The following is a 20,395-nucleotide window of genomic DNA, read 5'->3' on the forward strand; positions in this document are numbered from 1 at the left end:
GAGCCCAATATATCTCATGGCAGCTCTGTGTAATGGTCAGGGGCTGGCTGGCAAAATTTAGCCTGTAGGGCAGGAATATATCACATGCCAATGAGTAGCGGGCCCAACATAAGGGTGCGTTCACACTCAGTGGGTTTTCTGCATCTTATTTCACATATCAATCTTCACCACTAGCGCATATTTTGATGTGGATCTGCATCAAACTTCGCTCCTTCAATTGAAATGGTGAAATCAGCTGCAGATCTGTGGTAAAATCCACATCATATAGTGTGGACTTTGATGCAGATTTTGGTGCGGACCCACAGCAGGATCTAACAGTGGAAACCTGCAATGCAGTTGACCACATAACATACTGGCATAATGACATGACTACTGACCGCAGTCGGTGAGCACAGTCTGGTTGTGTGTGACCGGCCACAATGTGTCCTTTCATCCTTCTTTATCTAACAGGAATTGGAGCCCCAGAACCAACCTTAGTACATGAATACAGCACCAGGACCAAGGTCATAACATAATTACAGCACCAGAACCAAGTTTAGTGATGCACATAGATGCAATACCAGAACAAAGCTCAGTACATTAATACAGCACCAAAGCCAAGCTCTGTGCACTTATATAGTACCAAGAACTGTGTTTCCACTTTATATGACTATTTTCAGACCAGCGCATTAAGGGCACATTTTACAAATGTGTCCCAGCTCGACTGCAGGTCTACAGACCAGAGCTTGCAGTATGACAGTCAACCATGAAGTAAGCTAGCTGCAAGTATTAACCGGGGCATACAAGGAGCCCATGGGGCCCCAGAGCAAAACACAGAATGCCTCCTCCCTCCCCATGGATAAATATAATATAATATGTTCTTCTCTCTAGGCCCAGACTGCCACTAAGATTTCTTGCAGCCAAAACTTGCTTCAGCCCACTCCCCCCATCAAGCTGCTGCTGCTACCACTAGTGAACTTTTCAATGTCCCCCCAATAATATGCCCACTGTGGTCCCACTGCATAGCTATGTCCCACGTTGTGATCTCACTTTATGGAATAGTGCCCCTGCTGTGGGCTCAGTTAGTAATGTGACTCCCTTTGAGGTTCGAATTAATTATGTGACCCCACTTTGTGTCCTCAATTATTATTATGATCTCCCTCTGTTCCCCTAATCAGTGGCATAACTAGTCATATGGGACCCAGAATAAACTTTTAAATATCAAAAAATATAATTCCATATCATGTTCATCTCCAAGTGGCTTCATCATCCTCCCATGTCCCCAAACAACTCTCATCATCCTCCAAGATCCTGCAAACAGTCCTTATAATCCCCCAAACAACCCCAATCCTCATCAATGTACCTAACCAGCCCCCATCATACTCCACTCTCCCCCAACAGCACCCATCATCTTCCATTGCCTCCGTCATCCTCCATTGTGCACTCTGTCCCACAAGTTCACAGTGTGACCTTGCTTCTTTTCCACAGCGCCGTCACTCAGACTGCAGTGAACGCTGGAGCCGGGGAGGGAGGAAGGAGGTCACTCTGTCAGCCTATGAGAGCGGGACATGGCAATACGTCTTATAGATGTCTTATATATGAGCAGTTCTATATTTGCTGCACACCGTGTGTTACTGACATCCGGCTTCATGGGAGATTTTATATGAGTTCTTTATGGAAAAAGAGAAACTAATGTTGGTGCAGAAATGGCCGAACTCCATCTGTATAGAATATACTATTTCTGTAGCTTTGGTTCGGAGAGCTATCAGGGACCGGAAGCCGGTTTCATGCTCCTTTTACAGAACCCGCAGGACCCCTATGTTATTCATGAAAGTCCTGTTAGTTACTTGTAAGTCCTGATTCACATCTGTAGTTTTTGTTGATGTTTTCTACACTGACAATCTCTTGTTATTTAAGTGAGCTGCAAACCAAGTGACTTCGATTAGAGAGTGATTCTCACTCACTCTGTCAGGACCCGTAATGCCTATTTTGAGTGATTACTCTAGGAACCGTCAGCCTGTGTAAAAGCACCCTTAGATGATGATTACATTTTGCTACATGACTTGTTATTTGTATAGAAATGTTATAAAATAGCAGTATCATTTATAAGGTTTATAATATTAAAGAATAATCTGCCTTATTCTTGGCAGATGACGGAACTAGAAGCTCAGAGGGACGTCTGATATCTGCAGATTGTGAAGCAGAGGATTGTGGTATCACACAAGATACATATGAAAAACCTGCCATTAGCCCAGATATCTCCTCAGCCCTTCACAGCAAAGATCCATCATTCGATCTTCCTATACAGGTCCCATCTTCTGATTTATCACAGACTGATAGGCAGGAGAAATGTCTCAGAAGGGGAGAACATCAAAGAGCTCACACAGGGGAGAAGCCGTATTCATGTTCAGAATATGGGGAATGTTTTACAGAGGAATCACATCTTGTTAGACATCAGAGAAGTCACACTGGAAAGAAGCAGTTTTCTTGTTCCGAATGTGGAAAATGTTTTGCAGGGAAATCAAAGCTAGTTCAGCATCAGAGAATTCACACAGGAGAGAGGCCATTTTCTTGTTCAGAATGTGGGAAATCTTTTTCAACTAATTCATACCTTGTTAAACATCATAGAATTCACACAGGAGAGAAGCCATTTTCTTGTTCAGAATGTGGGAAATGTTTTTCAAGGCAATCACATGTAAGTAGCCATCAGAGAATTCACACACAAGATAAACCATTTTCTTGTTCAGAATGTGGGAAATGTTTTTCAAGCCAATCATACCTTATTAAACATCAGAGAAGTCACACAGGAGAAAAACCGTTTGCTTGTTCAGAATGTGGGAAATGTTTTGCACAGAAATCTGACCTTGTTATACATCAGAGAACTCACACAGGAGAGAAGCGGTTTTCTTGTTCAGAATGTGGGAAATGTTTTATAGTGAAATCAGACCTTGTTAAACATCAGAGACGTCACACAGGAGAGAAGCCGTTTTCTTGTTCAGAATGTGGAAAATGTTTTGCAGTGAAATCAAGGCTAGTTAAGCATCAGAGCATTCACACAGGAGAGAAGCCGTTTTCTTGCTCAGAATGTGGGAAATCTTTTGCACAGAAATCAGTCCTTGTTGATCATATGAGAATTCACACGGGAGAGAAGCCATTTTCTTGTTCAGAATGTGGGAAATCTTTTTCAACTACTTCATACCTTGTTAAACATCATAGAATTCACACAGGAGAGAAACCATTTTCTTGTTCAGAATGTGGGAAATGCTTTGCACAGAAACCCATCCTTGTTAAACATCAGAGACTTCACACAGGAGAGAAGCCATTTTTTTGTTCAGAATGTGGGAAATGTTTTACATTGAAATCAGACCTCGTTAAACATCAGAGAATTCACACAGGAGAGAAGCCGTTTTCTTGTTCAGAATGTGGGAAATGTTTTACAGGGAAATCAGCCCTTGTTGATCATTGGAGAAGTCACACAGGAGAGAAGCCATTTTCCTGTTCAGAATGTGGGAAATGTTATACAGGGAAATCAAAGCTAGTTCGGCATCAGAAATGTCACACAACAAAGTAGCCATTTTCATGTTCAGAATGTGGGAAATATTTTACTTATTAATCATATTTACTGCTACATCAAAAAGTTCACGCAGGAGAGAAGCCATTTTTTAAAATCTTTTTTTGTCAAACCATACAAAAAAATGTAAAAGGTAAAGTGACATGTGCACAAAAGGGGAAGTTATTTACATCACTAAATGATGAGTAAGAAATGTATGTAATTACAAATATAATCCAGATAACCCGCCTTTATATCAGCCGTGTACATAGAATATTTCACACTGATACATATAACTGCGTCTCTAAACTTGTCTCTAACTGTTCATAAAAGTTTACTTGTATAACTGACATGTTTGTATTTGGGCCGATCTTTCTTCTTCCTTTAGATGATGTTTCCTCAGAACGGATGGAGATGAGGGAGAGCTGGTACACGTTATGTATATAAGTAGTGAGGGGAGAATCACTGCAGATCCCGGACTTTGGGGAATTTGTTAGGACATTTTTTTGGTTTTGAGAATGATCCTTTCATAGATGATAACTATAAGAACCGTATTCCACCACTGAGCCCAGCAAGGGCGTCTCCCCTCCATCTCATCGCTATAGGGTCATATACTAGGAAGAGTCGCACACAGTAATATACAGCTGTGATCACATGGGAAAGGTGCTACAACTTCAGTGTAACATATCCGACTTTATTTATACAGGACTATACAACTTGGGGCACACAGCCTGATAAAACAAAGGTCCTACGCAGTTCATGTTCAGGTGAGCTCTTAACATGCCAGGTGTCAAGAGAGCCAAGAGTTTTATACATAAGTGACAACTTGGGAAAGCTGGTCGGCATAATAGTTCATAACGGTTGCAAACATTTACAGATCAGGTAGATACTGCCAACAGAAATACATAAGATCTTAAATCGAGCCTTGCTAACCATTTTCTTTCCTGCATGGTTCAGGTAGCCGGCTCAAGTTTGACTCAGCCTTCCATCCTTCTGAGGTTGGGAAAATGAGCACCCAGCTTTGGTAGGGGGGGTAATAAATAAATTACATGAAAGCGCTGCAGAATAGGTTGGCTCTATACAAATACCAAGATGTATTTTATTTTTTAAAGCCAAACAGAACCCGGACACACATCACCGTAATCCTGTAAGACTCATGCAGCAAAGGTTTTTTTGTGCCAATCACCTCCATAAGAGTGAGGATTAACTCATTTTAATGGCTATAATGTGTAAAGAAGATGTATTGAAGGAAGGGTTTTGGATGAAATGTTGTGATGTGTCATTCAGCCAATATGTGTTCTTTGTATTTTATAGGCATTACAGGGTTAATTTTCCCTCCTATTGGTACGCGAGTTTCCTGTGCTAATCCTGGACTCCGTGAATGCTAAGTATGATCTTATGTATTTGTACTGACAATATCTGCCCAATCTCAGATTTATATTTTCACTTTCTGTGGTGATTGAATGTAAATGTTCGCACCCTGATATGGACTATTGTGCCGGACCGGCTCTTCCAAGTTACATTTTTGAAACAACAGATTGAACCTAATTCTTCTTTATTGATTTAATTAAAACAGCCAGTATTGACGGGTTTCGGGGATGCAGACCCTTCCTCAGAAATGGCTGGGTAAAGTACAAAGTGCAATAATTAAGATAGGAGAACAAATAGAGTAAAATAAATAATAAAGAGAAAGGAGAAGAGATGCATAAAAAGTACAAATCATCAGAGGAGAGTAAAAGTAACAAACAGACTATATGCTCAGGGGTTTACCATATTAATTTATATAGTTAGTGTCATTTGGTAAACAGACTATCTATATATATAAAGCTGAAAGCCCTCACTGATTCACTCACTCACTCACTCACTGACTGACTCGCCAAAAGTTCTCCAACTTCCCGATGTCGTAGAAACATGAAATTTGGCAGAAGCATAGATTATCTCCAAAATAGTAAAAGCTAATGGGTCCCAACTCGATTATTCAATTCTATGCGCAAAAGAATTAGCGTCCAAATTTTACGTACATAATCTAAATCTCTCACTTCCCAATGTCATAGAAACATGAAATTTGGCACAAGCATTGATTGGGTCATAAATATGAAAAGTTAATGGGTCCCAACTCGATTATTCAATTTTAAGTGCAAAAGAATTAGCATCCAAATTTTACGTATGGAATCTAATTCTCTCACTTCCTGATGTCATTTTAGATAAAGGAAACGTCGCATGGTTGCCTCCACGTGGTGTTTCCTGGGTAACGCAGAGAACTATGCAAAATGGTGAACATATGTTTTTCCTCAGTATCTCTAAAGTAACCACGACTTCATAAGATTTTCCGTGTGAACACCAGATAAACACCAGTACCAAATTCACTCGGGCGAAGCCGGGTATATCAGCTAGTTAGTATATATAGCTCATGAGAAGAGAAAGGAGAGTTTGTAAGAGTGACAGTGACAACCTAAGTCAGTGGTGGTGAACCTATGGCACGCATGCCAGAGACAGCACGCATAGCCCTCCCTGCTGGCACGCGCCACTGTTGGATGCTCACCATGATAGTGAAAACTGGCAGGGGTGCTACAGCTCCTCTGCTGGTATTCACTCAGTGGCGCTGCTAGCGGCGCTAATCCCGGTGCACACTGTGATTTCACTGTGCACCCAGGATTCTCCTCACCCTCTCCTGATGTTTCCTTTTAGGTTATGCGATAGCAAGGCAGGAGGTGTCTGGCAGTACACACTGACGTCATAGTGTGCATCTGGGATTAGTGCCAGCAGCAGCGCCATGCAGAGGAGCAGGAGGGGGTAAGTATTTGTCAGGGGTGGAGGGCACTGTTACTACTGAGGGACGCTGTGGGATGTCACTATTACTACTGGGGGCCGCTGTGCGATGTCACTATTACTACTGGGGGCTGCTGTGGGGTGTCACTATTACTACTGGGGGCTGCTGTGGGGTGTCACTAGTACTACTGGGGGCTGTTGTGTGGGGTCACTATTACTACTGGGGCTGCTGTGGGAGTTTATTATTACCGCTGAGCCTACTGTGGGGTATCACTATTACTACTTGGGCCACTATAGGATGTCACTATTACCACTGAGGTCACTGTGAGATGTCACTATTACTACTGGGGGCCGCTGTTGGGGTCACTAGTACTACTGGATCCACTGTAGGGTGTCACTATTACTACTGGGGCTGCTGTGGGATGTCACTATTACCGCTGGGGCCGCTATGTGGGATGTCACTATTACCGCTGGGACCACTGTGGGATGTTACTAGTACTGCTGGGACCACTGTGTGGGGTCACTATTACCACTGAGGCTGCTGTGGGAGTTTATTATTACCGCTGAGCCTACTGTGGGGTATCACTATTACTACTTGGGCCACTATAGGATGTCACTATTACCACTGAGGTCACTGTGAGATGTCACTATTACTACTGGGGGCCGCTGTTGGGGTCACTAGTACTACTGGATCCACTGTGGGGTGTCACTATTACTACTGGGGCTGCTGTGGGATGTCACTATTGCCTCTGGGGCCACTGTGGGGAGGGGGGGGTCACTATTACTACTGGGGCTGCTGTCGGGGGTCACTATTACCACTGGGGTCGCTGTGGGGGGGGGGGGGGGGGTCACTATTACCGCCAGGGCCGCTGTGGGGGGTTCTCTCTTTTACCCCTAGGGCCACCGTGGAAGGTCACTGTTACCGTTGGGGTATATTTACATGTGGCGGAAATGCTGCAGAATGTCTTCAGCGGAAGTTTCCATTTGCAAATTCTGCAGCATTTTCATATCCAAAAAGCTGTCAAAATGTGCACAGTGTCTATTTTGAAACAGCCCTGTCCTTTTTAGAATGACAGATGTAAAATTATATGTCGTGATAAGCCCCGCCCCCTGACATGTTGGCTCTTTGCGATAAATAAGTGAAATCCTAAAAATGTCAGGAAGAGCAGCAACCGATGGAGCGCGTCACAGAAGGGTTCTGAGGACCTCACCGGATAAAAATCCAATAGTCATCTATATATATAAAATTGAATGTATGTCTGTCTGCGTGCGTGCGTGTCTGTCTGTCTGCGTGTGTGTTTGTCCTTTATGCGCTACTACACCATTCATCCGATCGCCATGAAACTTTGGGAAGTTGTTGAGTACACTCCTGGGAAGATTATAGGCATAGTACAACTATCCTACGATAAATGGCGCGCGCGCGAGCGTCGTCGAAAGTTACCACCCCCCCACGTAGATCGAATAAGTAAGCCACCTGCTATTGTGATGTCATCACTGATGTCATCAACATCGGACGCCCTTGAACATGCCCCAACATGTTCTATAAAGCTGCATTGTGATGTCATTAAGGCTCTATTATGACACGTACAGCTTGGAACCACTAGAGCACGCCAGCCAATTACCATTGGAGTTGGAAGTGGGTAAACAAGTACTAGGATATCTTCCTAAGAAGCCACAGCAGCCGGATAAATTGTATGTTCCACCCAACGGCTATTTTATTCAGCCCGCAAGGGGGAAGCAGCGGCCTACAAAATCTCATTCAGGTAGGTAGGTTCAGTTCTTGGAGGTTGGGGAATGCTTATGGGCAAGGCCTTATGTCTCATCCCAACTTAATTCTCTCACTTCCCAATGTCATAGAAACTTGAAATTTGGCACGAGCATTGATTATGTCATAAATAGGAAAAGTTAATGGGTCCCAACTCGATTATTCAATTCAAAGCGCCAAAGAATTAGCGTTCAAATTTTACGTACGGAATCTAATTCTCTCATTTCCTGATGTCATAGATAGATAGATAGATAGATAGATAGACTGTATGCAATAACCCAGATAGATAGATAGATAGATAGATAGATAGATAGACTGTATGCAATGACACGTACAGCTTGAAACCATAAATACTAGAGCACGCCAGCCATTTACAGTCAGTCTCCATTGGAGTTGGAAGTGGGCAAACATGTACTAGGCTATCTTCCCAAGAAGCCACAGCAGCCGGATAAATTGGATGTTCCACACAACGGCTATTTTATTCAGCCTGCAAGGGGGAAGCAGCGGCCTACAAAACCTCAGTGGTCGCTGCTGCCGTCATCTAGATATATAAAAACGAATGTATGTATGTATGTCTGTCTTCGCAGCAACGCGAGACGGGTACGCTAGTCTTTATTATAAAAGCAACTCCATTAGCAAATCACAAAAGCTGCGACGTTTCGTCCTGTGCAAAGGACTTTGTCAAGCATGCTTTATCTCCCTGCCCTATCTCCCTACCTCCACAAGCCTTAGTGCTTTGGTGTGCTGCTGAGACCTTTCTGCTATTCTCTGCGATAAATAAGTGGGGTTAGGGTTGCAGTTTGGGCACTCGGTTTCTAAAAGATTCCCCATCACTGACCTAAGTTCACACATAATAATAAATACAGTTTATGAACCGGGTAAAAAGTTGAATAAAAAATCTATGCAATATGTAATGAAAAGCATCCATGGAAGCGAAAAGAAATGAAGATGTAGCAATATGCATAAAAATGTTTAAATTAAAAGCAATCCTAACACATGGCGTAAATGAGATGACGGGTAAAACAAACGGTATGGACCGATTAAGCATAAATGAATAGAAAGATGATTGAAGTGCCGACGGGGGGATTTGGAGGGTTGGAGGGTGCAGCGCTAATTGCTGGATAGTGTTGTGCCAATAACAAGTGAAATGAAGTAGAAAAATTACTCTGCTTACCGGCGGCAGCAGGAACCGAGTCCTAGCGCACTGTCAGCCCTCATTCACACAAGCGCTCTTTCAGTATAGGCGTGTGAAAAGATCGCGCTCACGGGGGATTTCCAGGTATTTTAATTAGCTGTGAAATTGCGCATTCACACGAGCGGAGGTGAGTGGTGCGTGTTATCCAGCTCTCATAAAAGTCTATGGAAAGCACGCACCAAAGATAGGTCAGGTCCGATATTTTCTTGCACCATTGGCCTTATATGTGAGCTTTGCAGTCACATGTCTTATATCTGATTGGTGCGAGCTTTTTGAGCTTCTTAAATTCCTTCATGTGAACGCTTCTAATAGGAAACCATTGGATCTATTAGACGGGATCTTTTCACGTGCCTTTAATGCGCCAAAAATGTACTCGTGTGAACGGGGCCTTAGAAAGAAGAATGAGGGGTGTGGACTGGATAGCCGGGGGGGGGGGGGGGGGGGGTAGGGGGATTATATATGACTGGCAGTAACAGCGGGAAATGTTCTTGTAAGGAGTGCACATGTGTAGTTGGGTGCGGGAGACTAACGAGCCGCGGTCCTGTGGATAGTAAGGATGTACAAGATAAAGGGCTCTGAATACATTGGTAGGGTGGGAAGTAAGGAATGCATGCTAGCTGGACAGAGGAACAGCAGCTAATTTATGAGCTGAAAACCGGTAGTTCGCTCAAAAAATACTCTAATTGTTATTAGATTTTAAATGTTTAAACAATTTGTAATTAAGGCCTCATGTCCACAGGCAGATTTTATTTGCGGAATCTGCGTGGGTACCCCACATGGAAGATCTGCAGTTCAAGCCGCCCGTAGGGAAGCATGGGCGCCCGCACCTGAATTAACACATGCAGATTTGTTTTGCAGATTTTTTGGCATGTAAAACAAATCGCAGCATGCTCCATTTTACCACGGATTCCATGCGGACGGGCTCCATAGATGTCTACAATCCGCAGTGCATTCACAAATCCAATGCATATGTACTGTGGATTTGAAGGTGGAGATCAGGTGGGGAGGTAGGAAAAAGGCAGGGTTTCTAGAGACAAACAAATCCCGCGGCCATCTTAGCATCATGTTTAACATGGAGAGATTAGTAGTCCTGATGCAGGACTTTCCTGCTATCTGGGACACGAAGGATGCCTTGTTTCATAATAAAAATCAGAAGCAGCGTTCGTGGGAAGAGCTGGCTGCGCTGATATATGATGATGAGTGGTCAACTGGCACCATAAATAAAAAAAGGGAAATGTGTAAGTACCGACTTCCCCTTCTCAACGTGCTTTTTCTGGCATCCCTTGCATACAGACAAGCATGCACACACACGCACGCAGGCAAGGTTTGTTTTTGCTTCTATGCTCTGTTACGGTGGAGGAAATCAAGCAGAAGTGGAGGAGCGTTCGCGACTAATTTCGGTAATAATACATGACTGAGGAAGAGGAAGCAGCAATATATATTATCAACAACTAATGTACCTGGCACCAACAATGGAGATGCGAGAGTAAGTACACGCTATTAGAAAAAAATGCACTAATAATGGACTCCACAGTAAAATATCAATATTTGCAGATGATACAAAATTATACAAGATAATTAATACAATGAAGGACAATATACGGCTACAAAAGGACCTCGATAAACTGGGTAGAAAAATGGCAAATGGATAAATGTAAGGTTATGCAAATGAACAGGAGAAATGGACGTCATCAATATACACTAAATGGGGTACTGCTACAGAAAAGTGATATGAAAAAAGACCTGGGAGTACTAGTGGATTGTAGATTTACTGGAGCAATCAATGCCAGTCAGCTGCTGCAAAAGCAATTAAAGTGTTGGGGCTAGGGATGAACGAGTATACTCGCTAAGGCACTACTCGCTCGAGTAATGTGCCTTAGCCGAGTATCTCCCCACTCGTCCCGAAAGATTCGGGTGCCGCCGCGGGGCGGGGAGCTGCGGGGGAGAGCAGGGAGGAACGGAGGGGAGATCTCTCTGTCCCTCTCTCCCGCCCGCTCTCCCCTGCTCCCCACCGCAACTCACCTGTCAGCTGCGGCGGCCCCCGAATCTTTAGGGATGAGCAGGGAGATACTCGGCTAAGGCACATTACTCGAGCGAGTAGTGCCTTAGCGAGTATACTCGCTCATCCCTAGTTGGGGTGCATTAACCTCTCCAGTGACATGCTTGGAAATTTTCCGGGACGAGCTCCACTGCCCATAGTGATATAGCCCAGAAGGTTTCCAGGCTATGTTTCACAATGGGACCTGCAGAACAGAATGCCATAAGCTGGGGCATTGTGCTCTGCCTGCACAGACCCAAAGAGAACAGTGCAGGACTTTAAAAAAAGAAGCAGGAAGATACAACTGATCTGCCAGCAACTTTCCACTTCTTTTTTTAAACTCCTGCACTGTTTTGTTTACAGGTTGCCACGGGGACCATCAGCTTGTCAGAAGCAGCTCCGATCTCTACTGTTTAACCATTTAAATGCCAGAGTCTGTGCAACTGCAGCATGTAAAGGGCTGACTGAGAGAGGGGGCGCCCTCTGTCAGAGGATAGCTGGGCATCAGCTCTTATAGCAGAGAATGGAGAAAACCTCTGATCTCCACTGTTTAATCTTTTACATGCTGTAGTTTATGCGACCGCAGCATGTAAAGGGCTATCACCATCAGACCCCCACAATGTGATCAGAGGGTCCTGATGGGTCTCTGTTGCACTCGGAGGCTTGAATATAGCCTCTAGATCTCCCAGCCTAGGCTATGACGGTCAGAGAATGCAGGAAAAAATAAAAATAAAAACCATGCCAGAATTACAGATTTTGTTAATTTTGCCCCTAGAAAAAAAGGCATAAAAAGCAATCAAAATTTTACATGTTCCTAAAAATTAGATAAATGAAGACTAGAGTTCTTCCCACAAAAAACAAGGCCTGCTAGAGCTCTGGCAATGGAAAAATAAAATTAATACGGCTCTTGGGAAAAATGTTGCAGTGCTTGAGAGGGTTCAAAGAAAGACAACTAAATTAATAAACGGAATGGAAGGACTGGAATACCCAGAGAGGCATCAAAACTGGGATTATTTACCCTGGAAAAAAGATGGCTAAGGGGCAATCATATAAATATGTATAAATACATTTGGGGACAATACAAGGATCTTTCCCATGATCTGTTTATACCCAGGACTGTAACAAGAGGGCATCCGCTACGTCTAGAAGAAAGCAGGTTTCATCACCAACATAGAAGGGGGTTCTTTACTGTAAGAGCAATGAGAGTGTGGAATGCTTTGCCTGAGGCCATGGTGATGGCTAAATCCAAAGAGGAGTTTAAGAGTGGAGTAGATGTATTTCTAGAGCGGTATGATATTACAGGTGTGAGGTACTGCAGTTGCTGGAGATCTGTTCTTTAAAAATATCTGGGCCTGGTTTTCTTGGAATGGATGGCAGGTTGGTAGTGGGGCCATCCATTCCACCTCCTCCTCTCCAGGGTGTGGGCGAGCTCGGTCAGCCCAGGTGCTGCGGCTGAGCCAGATCAAGTGTGCACATAAATAGCAGGTGCACGGACACAGGGGAGCTAAGATGGCTGCTGGACCCTGGCAGCCTGTGTGACCGGTTGGAGATAGAAGCCCTGCTGTGCGCTGCACCTGCTAAGTGCGAGCTGATCAGGCCGGGGCGGCCTGACAGCTGGATTTTGGACTATTATTTGTTTGCCTGAAGCTAAGGTTGGACTTTTATGGTGCTGTTATAAAATAAACGCAGGTCACGCCTGCTTTTGGACTGCATCCGCTGGTGTTCCGCCTCTGAATATCGCTAAACCCACACGCTACTGAGCTGTCCTCCCACATATGGTGTTTCGGATGCGGGCAACGAATTGACACCGGCAGCTAACACTGCATGTCCTGGGTAAAAGCCGCTGGTGCCCTATCGAAAAAGACTGCAGCCATGGAGGACCTAGTACGACAGCTGGTGCAGATATGTTTACAGCAACAAAACGCCCAGGCAGAGGCAAGGCAGATGCAACAAGAAATTAATCGCCTCCTAATAGAGCAAATGGCAACACTGCGAGAGGCGGTGGTGATACAACGGCCGGCGATCACAGCAAGTCAGAGCACCCACCCCCAGGGGGCCCAAGGAGGACAACCATCCCCAAGGGCCTCGGTGCAAGCTGCACTGCAGAAGATGACCGCTGATGATGACGTGGAAGCCTACCTTCACGTCTTCAAGAGGATTGTGGAACAAGAAGGGCTGCCCTCGGACCAGTGGGCAGATGTCGTGGCCCCTTTTCTGTCATGGAGGCCCAAAAGGCCTATTACGACCTGAGTGAATTGGACTCCCATAACTATGCCAAACTGAGGGCTAAAATACTGGCATGACTGGGAGTGACCATACAGGTGCGTGCAGGCCGGGTACATGCCTGGAGGTACTGGGAGAGCCTACCCCCGCGGTCCCAAATGCATGACTTGATACACCTTGTCTCCAAGTGGCTTCAGCCAGAGGACTGAACTCCTGCGCAAATGGTGGAGTGGGTCGTCTTGGATATCTTCCACCGTTCCTTGCCACCTGCGGTACAGCGTTGGGTAGGCCAGGCTGGGCCGACGGACGCCAACCATCTTGTGAACCTGGTTGAGAGGTATTGCGCCACGGAGGAATTGTTACAAGCATCTACGAGACGGGGCCGCGCCAGAGAGGAAAAGGGTCCCGTCGAGATGGTAAGACTGTACCATATTCTCCTCCCCGGGGGCCTGTGTGGAAGAGGGGAGGGGGCTCAGGAGGCCAGACAGCAGTTGGTCCACACCAGGGCGCTCGCGAGCGGGACCCCGGACGCCAACAGTGCTGGCGGTGCCACGAATGGGGCCATGTTGCGGCACATTGCCCAATAGGCTCCAAGCCCATGGACTGCAGCTCCGGGCGGAGGATCTCCCTGTACGCACGCTCCGTGGTAGCCGCCGAAAACCTGTCCGGGGATGACCCGCAGGTATGTTCGGTGAACATTGAGGACTTCCTGGTACAGGCTCTGTTGGACTCTGGGAGCCTTGTGACCCGAGTACATGGTTCGTTGGTGAACTCAACCTTCTACAATAGAGGCCGAGTGGGTGTACTGTGCATCTACGGGACACTCGGGAATACCCCACTGCTACCGTACCAATAGCCACCCCTTGCGGCACCACTACCCACGAGGTAGGAGTGGTTAAGTCCCTAATGCACGAGGCTGTAATTGGAAGGGACTTTCCACTGTTCTGGGCCTTGTGGAGGAAAAGGACTTCGGACAATAAGAATGTGGTTAATAATGTTGCGTGTCAGGAGGTAAGCCCTGAGCCGTATGACCCGGACACAGCTGGGCCCGCAGTCGGGGTGACCATCAGTGACGATGATGATTGTCCCCTAGCTGTACTGGCTGGCGACACTGGTCATTCTAGACTATGCCACGCGGTACCCGGACACAATTCCCCTGAGAAACACCTCCTCCAAACTCATTGCCCGAGAGCTGTTCCAGATGTTCTCTCTATGGCACCGGTATTCCCAAAGAGATCCTTACAGATCAAGGAACTCCGTTTATGTCAAAAGTAATGAGAGAGATGTGCAAACTTCTAAAAATTAAACAACTGCGTACCTCAGTATATCACCCGCAAACTGACGGCCTGGTCGAGAGGTTTAATAAAACTTTGAAGAGTATGTTAAAAAGGGTGGTCAGCCAAGATGGGAAGGATTGGGATTGTTTGTTACCAGCCTTGATGTTCGCAATACGTGAGGTTCCCCAATCCTCCACAGGTTTTTTTCCGTTTGAACTGCTGTATGGTAGACACCCACGCAGTCTCCTCGACCTCGCCAAAGAAACTTGGGAAAGTGAGCACACCTCCTACAAAAGTGTGGTAGAACATATTTCAGTAATGCAGGATAGGATAGCAGCTGTCATGCCCATTGTAAAGGAACACTTGGAACAGGCACAGGTGGCACAGAGTCAAGTCTATAACAGGTCGGCCAAAGTCAGAACCTTTTGCCCGGGAGATAGGGTGTTAGTTTTGGTGCCTACAGTAGAGAGCAAGTTCTTAGCCAAATGACAGGGGCCCTATGAGGTGCTGGAGCGTCAATTATAAAGTGTACCAACCTGGCAGGAGGAGGCCGGAGCAAGTATAGCATGTGAATTTGCTCAAACCCTGGAAAGAACAAGAGTACCTGCCAGCGGTAAATGCGCCGAGCAGCCAGGTTTTTGTGAAGTCCATGGACAAAGCTCCTGAAGTAGCTATCTCAGGGTCCCTATCTGAGGTACAGAAACAGGAGACAAAGGAGTTGGTACTTTGAAACACGGATGTGTTTTCGGAACTATCGGGGCGTACGTCAGTAATCAAACATGACATCACGGAACCCTACGTAAGGGTCCGGGTGAAACCCTACGGAATTCCTGAAGCACGTAGACAGGCTATATCAGGGGAAGTAAAGAAGATGTTGGACCATGGGGTCATTGAAGTGTCAAAAAGTGAATGGTCTAGTTCCATTATCCTGATTCCTTACCCCAATGGCACCTTGAGTTTTTGCAACGACTTCAGAAAGTTGAACGAAGTCTCGAAGTTTGACTCCTACCCGATGCCACGAGTAGATGAGCTAATAGAAAGGCTAGGACATGCTTGGTTCTTCTCTACCTTGGACCTGACTAAAGGGTATTGGCAGGTACCACTTACCGACGAGGCCAAAGAAAAGACTGCCTTTTCTACTCCTGAGGGACTCTTCCAGTATGTCTGCCTACCTTTTGGGCTACATGGAGCACCAGCTACGTTCCAAAGAATGATGGATATCATCCTGAGACCTCACCGTCGGTATGCCTCCGCCTATCTGGATGACATCATTATATTTAGTACTGACTGGGAGAGTCACTTGGCCAAAGTACAGGCGGTAGTTAATTCCCTCATTGATGTAGGGTTAACGACAAACCCCAAGAAGTGTACGTTGGGAGTGGTAGAAGCATGTTATTTGGGGTACATAATAGGGCGAGGAGTTATTAAGCCCCAAATCAATAAGATAGAAGCCATCCAAAACTGGCCCCAACCATTGACCAAGAAACAGGTGAGGGCGTTTCTAGGGATTGTAGGCTACTACGGCAGGTTCATCCCTAACTTCACCACCATAGCAGCGCCCTTGACAGAACTAACAAAGGGAAGAAGTTCCACCATGATCAAGTGGAATGACGAGGCCGAGCAGACATTTCGGAAGTTAAAGACAGCCCTGTATAGAGAGCCGGTCTTAATTGCTCCCGACTTCAGCAAAACATTCGTAGTACAGACAGATGCGTCTGATGTAGGTGTGGGGGCTGTCCTTTCCCAAGCGGTTAGGGGCGAGGAGCACCCAGTCACCAATTTTAGTAGGAAACTTACCCCCGCAAAGAGAAATTATAGCATTGTGGAACGAGAGTGTCTGGCGATAAAGTGGGCTTTAGAGTCCCTATGGTACTATCTGCTTGGACGACATTTCAGATTGGTGACAGACCACTCCCCGCTCACCTGGATGAGTCAGGCCAAAGAGCGAAACACTCGGGTGACGAGGTGGTTCCTTTCGTTACAAAACTTTAAATTTAATGTAGAGTACAGGGCTGGTAAGCTACAAGGAAATGCCGATGTGTTGTCCCAAACCTACTGCTGGGGGGGGGGGGGGGGCAACTATGCCAGGTTTGGCCTGTGGAACTTCTGGGTGGTTCATCCAGTCTTTGTAGTGATGAAAGCAAGCGTACCTGATTTAAGGAGACGTTCACAGCTGTACTATCATCTGAGTCAGCTTTATGCCCACAATTGCTGAGGGTGTAGGGAAGAGGCCGAGGTCCTAGGGGGGCGCAACTGTGCCATGTTTGGGCACTGTCATTTCTTCATGTGTAATACTGTCTTTGGGTTTCATGGGCTCGCCTATGCTGTGGGTACACAAAGGTTTCCTAGCGCAGTGTTCAGCTATCTGACACATACACCGAATGAATTGTGTGGGGACACATGGATTTCCCATAGCTATGTAACTCACTGCACACTGGGTCAACCAGGTGGAGGCTGGGACCGAGCCTGACCCAGGGCTTGCTCTCGTGCTTCCCACACAGAGTATTGCAGGTCCTACCTCCGGTCATGGTTTCTTGGGCTTCTTATGCCACCTCCTCCTCCTGCTTGGGGTCTGGGGATCAGCGTTGGTCGGCATGTATTATCTCTCTTGCTACAAAATACCAGTTATCCGAGATACTGGATTGAAGCTTTCACAAGAAGCGTTAGTGATTTCATGAGACTTTCACAGGGTCACTGTATAGCTGTGGTGGCTACTTTTGCGACACCTCCTGCTTCAAACCAAACTTTGGGATTAGTATGCGCTGCTGCATTGTGGAGTAGAAATGTGTGGAAATGCTGTCACCTGAGTCCCCTTTATGCCCACGTTTGCGGCTCCTGATAATTTTGTAACGGAGGTGGCACGGGATTGGAATTATGATCGTGCGTCAATTTATCAGCAATTCTCATCAGCTTTGTGGGCTATCGACCGCAAATTCAAAGAGGGTCGCTGCCTGGCCCTGCCAACCCTCTGCAGTGTGTGTCTCCAGTTCCTCCTCATCGCAGACGCACTTATAAATAGACATGAGGATGGTGTAGCTATCAAGCGAGCGTGTGGCATGAGGCCAGCTGAACGCTGCACAGGGAAAAATTTGAGTACGCTGTGGACGCAGGGTCGTGCGGGGGTTTGGACAGCAATGCCAGCATGTAACCCAGGAGAAGAGGCAGCGGTGTCACCCACAGGCAGTGATTGTCCTTGGTTGCAGGTAGTGTGGTGCTTAGCTAAGATGTGCCAGCGCATGTGCCTTGCTAATGATAATCTGTCCCTGGGGTGATTGCCAGGCTCTTGCCCCCAATTTGGCTTAATAGTGTGACCTGGGAGCCTCAGAGGCAGCCATGCATGCTGCCCCTGCCCTTCCCTATACGTTTCTGTGGTGCTTCCATGACTTTCTGATGTTTTTAGGTGTTTCACAACTCATCACCTATGCGGAGCATCTGTCAGCTTGAAAAATGCTCGAGTCTCCTAGTGACTTCAATGGGGTTCGTTACTTGAAACGAGCTCTCGAGCATGGTGGAAAGCTCGACTCGAGCAACGAGCACCCGAGCATTTTGGTGCTTGCTCATCTCCACTCTTTACTTTTCCTATTTAAGACCTAAAGAATGGTCGTGCCAAAATTCATGTTTCATTAACAACACCGGAAAGTTAGAGAATTAGTGTTGAGTCAGTCAGTGAGGGCTTTCAACATCTCTGCACCTTTCCTCCAAAACATCACTGACTGTCTGTCCGCTGTCTCTAACACTATGTCCTCTCTCTACCTAAAACTAAACATCTCTAAAACTGACTTACTGGTATTTCCACCCTCCACTAACCGCCCTCATCCTGACATCTCCATCTCAGTGTGTGGCGCTACCATAACTCCTAGACAACATGCCCGCTGCCTTGGGTTCATATTTTATTCTGATCTCTCTTTTACCCCCTACATCCAATCTCTGGCCCGAACATGTCAGCTGCACCTCAAGAACATCTCAAGAATCCACCCTTTTCTCACCATAGACACGCTAAAAACGCTTACTGTTGCCCTCATCCACTCCCGGCTCGATTATTGCAATTCGTTGCTGATCGGCCTCCCCTGCACCAGAGTCTACCCTCTCCAATCCGTCCTAAATGCGGCAGCCAGGCTCATCTTCCTGTCCAGCCGCTACTCGGACGCCTCTGCCCTGTGCCAGTCACTGCACTGGCTGCCCGTTAAATACAGAATTCAATTTAAACTCGCTACCTTCATCCACAAAGCCCTCCACAGCGCAGCGCCCCCCTATATCGCCTCCCTCATCTCAATCCATCAACCAGCCCGGGCTCTCCGCTCTGCTAACGAAACCAGACTGAGCGCCCCGTTAATTCGAACTTCTCATTCCCGCCTCCAAGACTTCTCCAGAGCAGCACCGGTCCTCTGGAACGCACTACCAAAGGCTACCCGAGCAATCCAGGACTCAGAACTTCAGGCGTGCTCTAAAAACGCTCCTCTTCAGGGAGGCATACCGATTCCCTAAACAAACCCCTCTGTACTCCGCCTGATAACATGCTCCCTGACCTACTGACTGCAATCCCTGCTAGCCACCATATACCGCTCCTGCAGTCATACCGATCCTGCCGTGATACGGCTAAATGTCTGACCATTGTCTATGTGTATAACATCGCTCACTCTCCACCTCAGCATACCGTGCACACCTCCAGCTCACCATACCGTGCACACCTCCAGCTCACCATACCGTGCACACCTCCAGCTCACCATACCGTGCACACCTCCAGCTCACCATACCGTGCACACCTCCAGCTCACCATACCGTGCACACCTCCACCTCACCATACCGTGCACACCTCCACCTCACCATACCGTGCTCATCTCCACCTCACCATACCGTGCACATCTCCAGCCCCTTTACCTTCTGTATCAGCCCACTATTCGTAGTATGTAAGCTCGTTGGAGCAGGACCCTCACCCCTATTGTCTCCATCAGCTGATCACTATGTAACCGTGGTTCTGTAATGTTTGTACTTTTGTCTTTCTGTATCCCCCCTGTCTATGTAAGCGCTGCGGAATATGTTGGCGCTATACAAATAAAGTTTATTATTATATATATATATATATATATATATACACACAGTGGTGGTGCCTTGACATAAGAGTTTAATTCATTCCGACACGGAGCTCGTAAGTCCAAAAACTCCTATGTCAAGGCATTGTTCCCCATTGAGATGCCATTAATGAGCTCCAATGCATTTCAATGGGGAAACGAACTACAGGTTAAAAAAAAAATCACCACCTCCGGCGTTCCCCGATGATCTGCGGCGCTGCTGCAGGCTGTCGCTCCCTCCTCCACGCCGACAGAGCATTGCTATACACACATATATATATATATATAGGCTGACATTAACTTTGTTTGTTTTTGTAACGCTGCGTTTTCTGGTAACGTGATTGTCAATAGGACTTTCTAATGTTAAAAACGCAACACACCAAAAACACAAGTGTGTGGGGGCCGTAAGGGTCAAACATGGAAAGGGTGTGGAGACATAGGGGGTCTTCTCACAACCATTCAGGTTGCTCTATTTGGGAAGAGACGATGCCATCCCCCAACCCCTAGGTGTCTCCACGCACTTTTTGGGT

The 20,395-nt window shown here is 46.4% G+C and overlaps 1 pseudogene; it reads left to right on the top strand.

Moving 5' to 3' along the window:
* LOC136629218 (zinc finger protein 850-like) overlaps positions 1-20,395 on the top strand; it is a 162,747-nt pseudogene that overhangs the window by 76,776 nt on the left and 65,576 nt on the right.

This window comes from Eleutherodactylus coqui, chromosome 5, assembly GCF_035609145.1.
Source record: "Eleutherodactylus coqui strain aEleCoq1 chromosome 5, aEleCoq1.hap1, whole genome shotgun sequence".
Classification (NCBI taxonomy): domain Eukaryota; kingdom Metazoa; phylum Chordata; class Amphibia; order Anura; family Eleutherodactylidae; genus Eleutherodactylus; species Eleutherodactylus coqui.